This window comes from Colobus angolensis, unplaced genomic scaffold (assembly GCF_000951035.1).
Source record: "Colobus angolensis palliatus isolate OR3802 unplaced genomic scaffold, Cang.pa_1.0 Scaffold383, whole genome shotgun sequence".
In the NCBI taxonomy this organism is placed as follows: domain Eukaryota; kingdom Metazoa; phylum Chordata; class Mammalia; order Primates; family Cercopithecidae; genus Colobus; species Colobus angolensis.
Window position 1 is genome coordinate 2047232 of NW_012117188.1, and position 9982 is coordinate 2057213.

Genomic DNA, 9982 nt, shown 5'->3' on the forward strand with positions numbered 1-9982 from the left:
AGACTGACGTGAGGTGGCACGAGAGCCAACTTGCCAATGACGGAGCGGCAAGAGACGGCGAGAGCCAACGGGAGCGGAGTGAGAGATTCTCCGACCAATTGGGGCTAAGTGAGAGGAGATGCGAACCAATGGGTACTCCGCGTTCCACCACTGGAGAGATGGTCAAGTGTGGGAGGCGAGTTGGTCCCAGCTTGGGAGTCTGTCAGATTGCCTAGCAACCAGAGCTGGGCTTCACCTGAAAGATTTCTGAAATACTGTACTTGATTTGAATTCAATCTTAACGTTTTCTAGCAAAGTGTGCCTAGATTACAAATTGGAGCAGAATACTTCACCCAGAACTTGTGTATGTGTAAATATTCTAAATACCCGATTTGTAAATACTCAAATATTGTCTCCTTTATTCAAAACTACCTTGACTTAAAAAAATAAAACAAACAAACAAAAGTGCTATTGAGACAAAGCTTTCTAACTAAACCTAAAACAAGATAGTTTCAGGACTAGGCATCCGTGAGGAGGGTGCAGAGCCGTGCCTGTGAAGGGAAGTTGATGCTGAATTCAAGGATTTTTGCCAGGCCATGCACTCTGAGGAAAGGGACTCCATTTGGCCTGTTCACCACTGTATCTTCTGAGCTACATATGTGGTACGTGCCAAATAAAAGGCTGTGGAAAGGCCACGTAATTGTCCGCATAGTAAATCCATCGGATACGGACTGACTAGCTCCCCCAGCAAATAGAGAGGAGCAATTCAAGCTAGAGGAAATCACTGAAACACTATTTGGGGGATCCAAAGGAGGACACTTGTGGCTTTGCAATAAACTCTGCCTCTGTCTGGTCAGAGAAAGAAGCCATAATACTTAGCTTTGGTGGGGAACTATGAGTGAGGTTCGGAGTTGTTAGCGTCTCTCCCCATCTCAGTTTCATTAACAGGAATGCTATTGATAAGAGGTCATTGGTAATTCTGTGATTCACACAATTATTGTTATGGGAGATTTTTTTAACTACTGTAGATGCTAACCTAGTAAGACACATTCTCAGCAGCAAAGTGGCAAAATATATTAGAAATGGAACCACTGTGAAGTGGTGGCACAAATGACTTGGGGGAAGAGGATCATTCAAAGATGATTTCCATTCCACAGTATTGCCCATGACTCATTTCATACCTACATAAAGTAACTAGATAATAAACACACACAGAGAGAGAGAGACATTGCCTGATTGTGATCAACATCTATTTGGGGTGGGGTAGGAGATTAAAATTCTTGGCATATTGGAATATGCTGAAAGGCAGTAAGGACAAACACAAGAAAGAAGATACAGTTTTGTCCTTAGAAAGGAATCGCAAATAATTCCAACTCCAGGAGTACACAATGGGAAATGACTAGCCAGAGAGTCATGAAAATGACCATCTTATATACAACTGGAAATTTCTACAAGGAACAGACCATCTTTTTCATCACATTAATCTTCAATTAAGCAAAGTGAGCATGATTATTGATTACTGGGAAGCCAAGCAATGGAGAACAAAAAGGGTTAGTAATTAGATACAGAAGATCTTGTTATAAATAAAGTTTTAGTGCCGCAAAAGAAATAGCACTCGAATACAAAATTTTCTTTTTACTTCTCAGCGAGGCAAGGTACTTCTATAGAAGGGTGCACCCTTACAGATGGAGCAATGGTGAGTGCACACTTGAACAAGGGAGAGAAAGTGGTTCTTATTACTGATGCACGTGGTCCCTACTGCTATCTTGTTCCCCTATTGGCTAGGGTTAGACCGCACAGGCTAAATTATTACCAATTGACTAATTTAAAGAGAGTTATGGGGTGAGAAAAATGGTTATGAAATGAGTCAGGGTGGAGAATGAATCAGAATGAGTCAAGGTGGAGAATGGAGTCCGGTTGGAAAAGGTTGCTTTACGAGGAAGTTACGTTTAAAAGTAGAAGTAGAAGGCAAAGAATGGAATATACCGACATATTAATTCTTTGAAGAGAAATTTAGAATTCATATTTAACAACTTCCTCCTCTTGCATTTTTCTTACAGGTTTCTCTTCAAACTTATTTAACATGTCTTGACGTGGTTGTTCTGCTTCATTTTCCAAAAGAAGAAGCTTTTCTGGATGAGGTGGAGATAGTTAAGGAAGGCTTTAGTAAGTACCATTTCTATGAGCCTCTGCACTAACTCACGGATGCATGGTATTTCACAGCACCTGACAACAATAAGTACACCTATTATGACTATGAGGGAGGTGAGAATTGGGGCTATTATTCCTTTCCATTTACTGAATCACTTTTCTAGCCATCCTGTAAAGGTCATTTACCCCTGAGTTGCTGGCTAACTCATTGGATAGAGCAGTCAGACCTTGAAATGCCTTTATTATACTTCCATTAGGTGTGGCGTTTTTTGGGATGAAGGTGCGACATTGAGTTTTAATCATGACGCAAACTCTTCCCATTTCTGCTAATATGTCTAAGGCTATCCTATTTTCCCAAGCCATCTTGGCTAGTAGCCCCTAATTGCTTAGCTATTCCTTTAACAGCATCTCTAGTGTAGTTAATAAATCGCTATTGGCTATAATAGGTGTAGTTTATCCAATCTACATTTTTATTATTTGTCACCCACCAAAATATTGACTCAAATCCTGCAGCTATTTGATTTCAGGCTTTAAATTGATCTGGTATTCCCCGTGGTACTCCAATTGCCTCTAAATAGACGTGAGAGTCAAAAGACCCACAAGGGGCTTCTCTCTCTTTATGAAGTCTTATTTTTCCTTCCTCTGTTTGATGAAATGCCAGGGTGAAAGGGATAGCCAATTGGACTAAACCACAAGTGCCACTCCAGTTATTCAGCAGAGTGTCCAGTAAAGGTCCACCACAATACCACCACACATCTGCCCAGGGATGAACAAGAGCTAACTGATTGGTAAGCTCTTGAAAATTCTTAAGCTCACTGCATCCCTTCAGGTCTCCGAGGAATGCTAAATTTCCTCTCTGTTGTGAGACACACCAAGAGAACTTGGTGTTGGGAGATGGAAGCTGAATGGCCCTCGGGGGGCTGACCTACAGGGTGTCGGACTTCGGGATATAGCAGAGAGAGAGCTTGGCACGACTTGTTACCCCAGGCTATAGAATCCTGGAAAAGAGCTACCATGCAGCCCATGCCCAGTCGACTGGAGGACCACCTTAGTGGAAAGGGGACAATCTTGGCCTCTGACCTGCTGTGTGCACAAGCATAACAATTGCTTTTGTTTAACGTGTGGATGGAATATTTGATCCATTCCAACCAGGCATTTATATCTGGTATCCCATCTCAATTGACAAAGTTTGTTTTAAGTCTTTAACTTCTACCATCGCTATCTTGGCCTTGTCGTTAGATGGAGGAGGAACAATGGTTCCGTTGTGAGAGGTTTCGGAAAAAGACTTTTTTTTTTTTTTTTTTTTTTTTTTTTTTGAGATGGAGTCTCGCTCTGTCGCCCAGGCTGGAGCACAGTGGCCAGATCTCAGCTCACTGCAAGCTCCACCTCCCGGGTTTACGCCATTCTCCTGCCTCAGCCTCCCGAGTAGCTGGGACTACAGGCACCCGCCACCGCGCCCGGCTAGGTTTTTTGATCTTTTAGTAGAGACGGGGTTTCACCGTGTTAGCCAGGATGGTCTCGATCTCCTGACCTCGTGATCCGCCCGTCTCAGCCTCCCAAAGTGCTGGGATTACAGGCTTGAGCCACCGCGCCCGGCCCGGAAAAAGACTTAGAGGCAGGTGCAGGTGGCAGGTGATCAAAGAAATGCATTTCAAAGATCCAATAGGGTCTGTCCCTGAAACCTAGCCCCCATACTATAAAAACAGCTTAAAGAAGGCAACCATCTTAGAAAAGGGGAAGAACCTTGGGAGCTTGAGATAATAACATGTATAGGATTGCACTGGTTTAGCTGACAGTTAGCGGGGGCTGTCCGTTTAGTAAAATGAATGTATGATTTTAGGGAATTGCAAAAACTGGTAGGGGCAGTCCATCCTTGCTCTTTAGTGGTCCACAGAATGTTGGACCAACTACGGCATAAAAGCTCTATGTCAGTGGGGGCAAGACTCCTGGTTGCCATTGGGGTCTTTATCAAACTCTCCCCAAATTAAATGGTCCCAATTCAATAATGCCCAGTCTGAGGAGAGCCAGGAGGGACAGAGGTACTTTTCTGAAATAGAGAGCTGTCTTTGACTTGACAAATTCCCACAAGGCAAGCATCAAATGCAATAGTTTGAGGTGAAATTGACTTGTTTATGTTAATAACTAGATGATCAGCGATAGAGCAAGGAAAGAACAAAGTGTAATAGAATAGATGAAAGAGAGTTAAATTCTTCTTAGCTTTAGTTTGGTAGGGTTTCCCCCTGGGACTCCAGAATAGCCACTACTCTGGAGGGGGCAGCTCTTTCTTGACTTGGGTGTGGGGAGTCCATCCTCTCTCTGCTGTGCGGACTGCACTTTCAGTAGTTAGGAGCACTAAGTAAGGACCTTCCCAGACTGGCTCAAGCATCTCCTCTTTCCAGCTCTTGATGAAGACGTGATCCCAGGCTGATGTTGATGCACCAGGAACTCCAAGGGCGGCACCTGTGCTAATAGACCTTTACATTTAAGAGAAGGGAAAGTAGAAGATAGACCAAGCATATAATTTTTAAGGAATTGATCTTTTGTTTCAAAGGTAGGAATATCAGCAGTGGAGTGCAAATAAGGTAATCCGTAGAGCATCTCATAAAGAGAAAGACCAATGTCTTTCTGTGGTGCAGTTCGAATTCTCAGCAGGGCAATAGGAAGACACTTGGTCCATGGCAATCGAGTCTCTAAGACTAATTTGTTCAAGTGGTTCTTTAGAGTCTGATTCATTCTTTCTACTCTCCCTAATGAGGGTGTGTGTCAGGGAGTATGGTGTTCCCAACTAACATCTAATGTTTGGGATGGCTTTTTAATAATGTGTGTGGTGAAATGAGTTCCATTGTCTGAGTCAATATTTTCTCTTAGTCCAAACCTGGGTACTATATTTTCAATTAGGGCCTTAACTACATTATTGACTGTTGCATTTGAAAAGGGGATAGCTTTGACCCAGTGAGTGAGGTGGTCTACTATCACTAGTAAATATTTTAGACGACCTGTTGGAGGCATTTCTGTGTAATCAACTAGGATACTTTGGAATGGCCTTAAGCTTGGATTCCTTCCCCCGAGAGGTAATATTTTTATAGTATGTCTATTAGTTTTCTTACATACTAAGCAACTGTCTGTAACTGTTTGGCCAGGGTATAAATTCCTATACAACCATAAACTCTGAGAACGGCATCACATGTGGTCTGGGGCCCCCAGTGGGTCCCCTGGTGTAGTTGGGATAAGACTTCCCTCATAAGGGGTTTAGACAACATTTCTCTCTGGTCTGGCCATATCCACTTCCCTTCTGAATTCTCTTTAGTGCCTATTTTTATTAGTTTCTCTTTTCTCGTGGAAGAGAAAATGGGGATTATGGTAGGAGGAGGGAGGTAGGAAGTTAAGTGAAAAATATGTATTCAGAAGACACAGCAGCCTGCTTGGCTACCTGATCTGCTAGATTGCTTCCTTGACTTTCAAAAGAAATTCTTTTCTGCTGTCTGGGAACATGGACAATAGCTATTTCTTCCAGCAACGGAAGATTATTCAATACTTGGGTGATCAGCTCCTTGTGAGCAAGGTCTTGACCTTTAATATTAATGAGACCTCGTTCAGTTCAAATTTTCTGAAACATATGGACGACTCCAAAGGCATACCTGGAATCTGTATAGATAGTTCCTTCCTGGTTCTGTAAGTACTTTAAGGCTTTGCTGAGTGCAAACAGCTCACACGTTTGAGCAGACCAACTGTTGGGCAATTTTCCTGACTCTATTTCTATGAGAGTTTCTCCATCAAACACTGAATACCTATTGTGTCTTTTTCCCTCAATCACCTGGGAGGAACCATCTATGAATACGTGCCATCCAGCCCGGAAGGGGGTTTCTCCTAGGTCTGGTTGAACCTTTGTGTGGTAATCAATTAAATCTAAACATGTGTGTTCCCTCCTTAGATTTGGATTCCCTTTTAGGAAACCTGCTGGGTTGAGTGAATTATCAGTAGTCAATGTTAAATCATCCTTTTCTAACAGAATGGCCTCATGCTTTAAGTTTCTCAATTCAGTAAGCCATCTCCATGCTCTCTGGTTTAAGATAGTTCTAACTTGGTGAGGCATGCTTACTGTCAATTTTGCTCCAAAGGTTAACTTTCTGCTTTCCTCGACTAGTATTGCCATAGCCACGATGGACTGGCTGCACTGAGGCCATCCACAAATGACTGGGTCTAAGACCTTCAATAGGAAGGCTACAGACTGCCGGCGGCTTCTGTGTTCTTGAGTCAGCACTCCTAAAGCTACCCCACTGTACACATTAACAAAAAGGTGGAATGGCTTTTCCAGGGAGAGTAACCCTAAAACAGGGGCAGTTATGAGCCTTTCCTTCAGCTTCTCGACTTGACCAACTTCCTCAGAAGTTCACAGGATACGGTTAGGCTTCTCCTGGGCAAGTTTTTGATATAACAGTTTACTGTGCAGTGCGTATGAGTCAATCCATAACTGGCAGTATCCAACTAACCCTAAAAATTTCCTGAGTTCTTGTTTGTTTTAGGCAAAGGTAGGGACACGATTCCCTTGATTCGTTCAGGCCCTGTTCTTCGCTTGTCTGCACTTATTAAGTGGCCTAAATATTTAACTTTGGGCTCTACATACTGAAGCTTTCTTTTTGAGACTTGTAGCCCCTCAAACTGCAGATGGTTAAGCATACGTGTAGAGAAGTCAGTTACTTTCTCTATATCTTCACCAGATATAAGAATGTCGTCCACTTATTGGAGAAGGCATATTTGCTCTGGGATGACAACTTTTTCTAGTACTTGTTTTAAAATTTGGACAAAAAGATTAGGGGAGTCTGTGAACCCTTGGGGCAAGACTGTCCATCGATATTGTTGTTTCTGCTCTGAGTGGGGATCCTCTCACTCATAAGCAAATATATCTCAGCTATCTTCAGCCAGGGGACATGCCCAAAAAAGCATCCTTCAAATCTATTACAGTAAACCATTGATGATTATATGGAATCTTGCTAAGAATAGTGTAAGGATTGGGGACAACAGGGTGGGGTAGTCTGGACTATTTGGTTGATAGCTCCAAGGTCCTGTACTAGCCAGTATGACCCATCTGATTTCTTGACTGACAATATTGGGGTGTTATAAGGGGACACACAGGGCTCGAGAAGCCTGTCCTTAATAAGGCCTTTGATTATAGATTTCAACCCTATCCTACCTTCTAGGGGAATAGGGTATTGCTTCCTTCTTACTACTTCTCCTGGGGTTTTTAGCTTGATGTGGATCAGAGGGACTTGGAGTTTCCCTTGGTTTTCGTCTTTGGACCAGACATTAGGATTAATATATTTTTCATCTGCAGTGATGAGCATCAAGCGCATCTGTGTGAAGAGAGTTCACCAACAGGCTTTGGGTGAGCAACAAGGCTGTCTATTTCACTTGGGTGCAAGTGGGCTGAGTCCGAAAACAGAGTCAGCAAAGGGAGATAGGTGTGGGGCATTTTTATATGAGTGGGGTAAACAGTGGAAAGTTACAGTTAAAGGTGGTTATCTATTGTCAGCAAAGGAGGGGGTCACAAGGTGCATAGTGGGGAGACCATAAGACTCATTGTCCAGAAGAAGAATGTCACAAGATCGATTGATCAGTTGGGGCAGGACTGGAACAAGTCATAATGGAATGTTGTAAGGTTGGTCAATCAGTTAAGACAGAAGCTTGCTGTTTCACTTCTTTTGTAGTTTTGGTTTGCCCCAGACTTCTTGGCTCCTGCAGGCCGTCTGGATGTATATGTGCAGATCACAGGGGTTACAATGTCTGAGCTTTGGCTCAGAGGCCTGACATTCCTGTCTTTTTATTTATAAAATATAAAGTTATAAGAAAAGATAAAGAAAACATAAGTTTTACTGGGGATTATTGGGTAGGGGCGATGTTTCTCGGGACTGCTTCAAGTGTGAGCAGGGACTGTGTGGACACCTTAAAGAAAATTTTACAATGAGTTACAAGGAATAGAAATTTAGGCTGTGGGGAGATCTTGGGGCAGAGGATGGTACCATGAGGTTATTAAAAGTAGCATTTGTCATATAGAATTATTGGTGATCGTCTGGATGTGGTTTTGTATGAATTGAGAAACCAAACAGAAGACCCAAGGCCCAAGTAAGAGAAGGAGGAAAACAGGTACCAGGGGACTAAGAATATGAAGGAGCCAAGACACCCAGTTAGAAAGTCTCCAGGTGGGTCCAGCGTAATTATTTGCCTGACTGGTGAGTTTTTGGGCCTTATCTTTAAGCTTTTTTATGTTGTCGTATACCAGGCTGGATTGGTTTAGATAAAAACAACATTCTTCATTTAAAAATATACAGTCCTCCTTTTACAGCAGTGAATAGGTCAAGGCCTCAGCGATTTTGGAAGATAACTGCGGCTAAGGAGTTGACCTGGGCTTGAAGGACTGATAAAGTTTGTGATATATCTGTAATGCTAGTTGAAAAGTCATTAGAAAGGCCATGGAAGGTTGTGACAGAAGTTGAAATGCTTGCTATTCCAGCTCCAAGGGCAATAGTGGAAGCAGAAAGTCCTAACCATACAAGTAGAGGGATTAGAGGAATAACTCTTTTTTGTCTGGTTGGTGTCATGAGGGAGACAGGAAGTTGTTTGGTCTCATTTGCAAATTGAATTTTGGGAATAAGAAAAACTAGTGCACATGTACCTGTCCAATTAGCAGGTAGACACATGTAGATGGAGGAGCCATAGAAGAAGAAGAGGCCTTCTGCAAGGCAAAATTGGAAACGCAAAGTGAAAAGATGAGAAGGAGTAGTAAAAGAGGTGTCTTGTACCCAGACTCCTAAGGATCCAGCTAGGGTGGCAGCCGTCAGAGGTTGTAATGGGGACTGATGGGGTAACTATGTAGACGGGGAGGTTCGATTCTCATGATGTATCAGAAATATGAGAAAGCATCGAGTACCTATGAGCAACCTTTCACTGTTATTTACGGGGCTAGATACAAGTAAACAAGAAGAGGGCCTGGGAGGAGAGTCTGAAGAACAAGGGGAAGGTAGCCAAGGATGGAGTGAAATGCAGGGTAAATGTCTTTTTTTTTTTTTTTTTCATTATTCTGGGTTAGATCGTCATTTATTTTTATTTATTTTTCTTTTCTTTAAAAAATATACATATTTTAACTATTCTACTTTAAGTTCTAGGGTACATGTGCACAACGTACAGGTTTGTTACATATGTATACATGTGCCATGTTGGTTTGCTGCACCCATTAACTTGTCATTTATATTAGGTATTTCTGCTAATGCTATCCCTCCCCCATCCCCCCACCCCACGTCAGGCCCCAGTATGTGATGTTCCCCACCCTGTGTCCAAGTGTTCTCATTGTTCAATTCCCACCTATGAGTGAGAACATGCAGAGTTTGGTTTTCTGCCCTTGCAATAATTTGCTCAGAATGATGGTTTCCAGCTGCATCCATGACTCTACAAAGGACATGAACTCATCCTTTTTTTGTGACTGCATAGTATTCCATGGTGTATATGTGCCACATTTTCTTTATCCAGTCTATCATTGATGGCCATTTGGGTTGGTTCCAAGTCTTTGCTATTGTGAATAGTGCCACAATAAACATACATGTGCATGTTCTTTATAGTAGCATGATTTATAATCCTTTGGGCATATACCCAGTAATGGGATGGCTGAGTCAAAAGGTATTTCTAGTTCTAGATCCTTCAGGAATCGCCACACTATCTTCCACAATGGTTGAACCAATTTACGCTCCCACCAACAGTGTAAAAGCGTCCCTATTTCTCCACATCCTCTCCAGCATCTGTTGTTTCCTGACTTTTTAATGATTGCCATTCTAACTGGTGTGAGATGGTATCTCATTGTGGT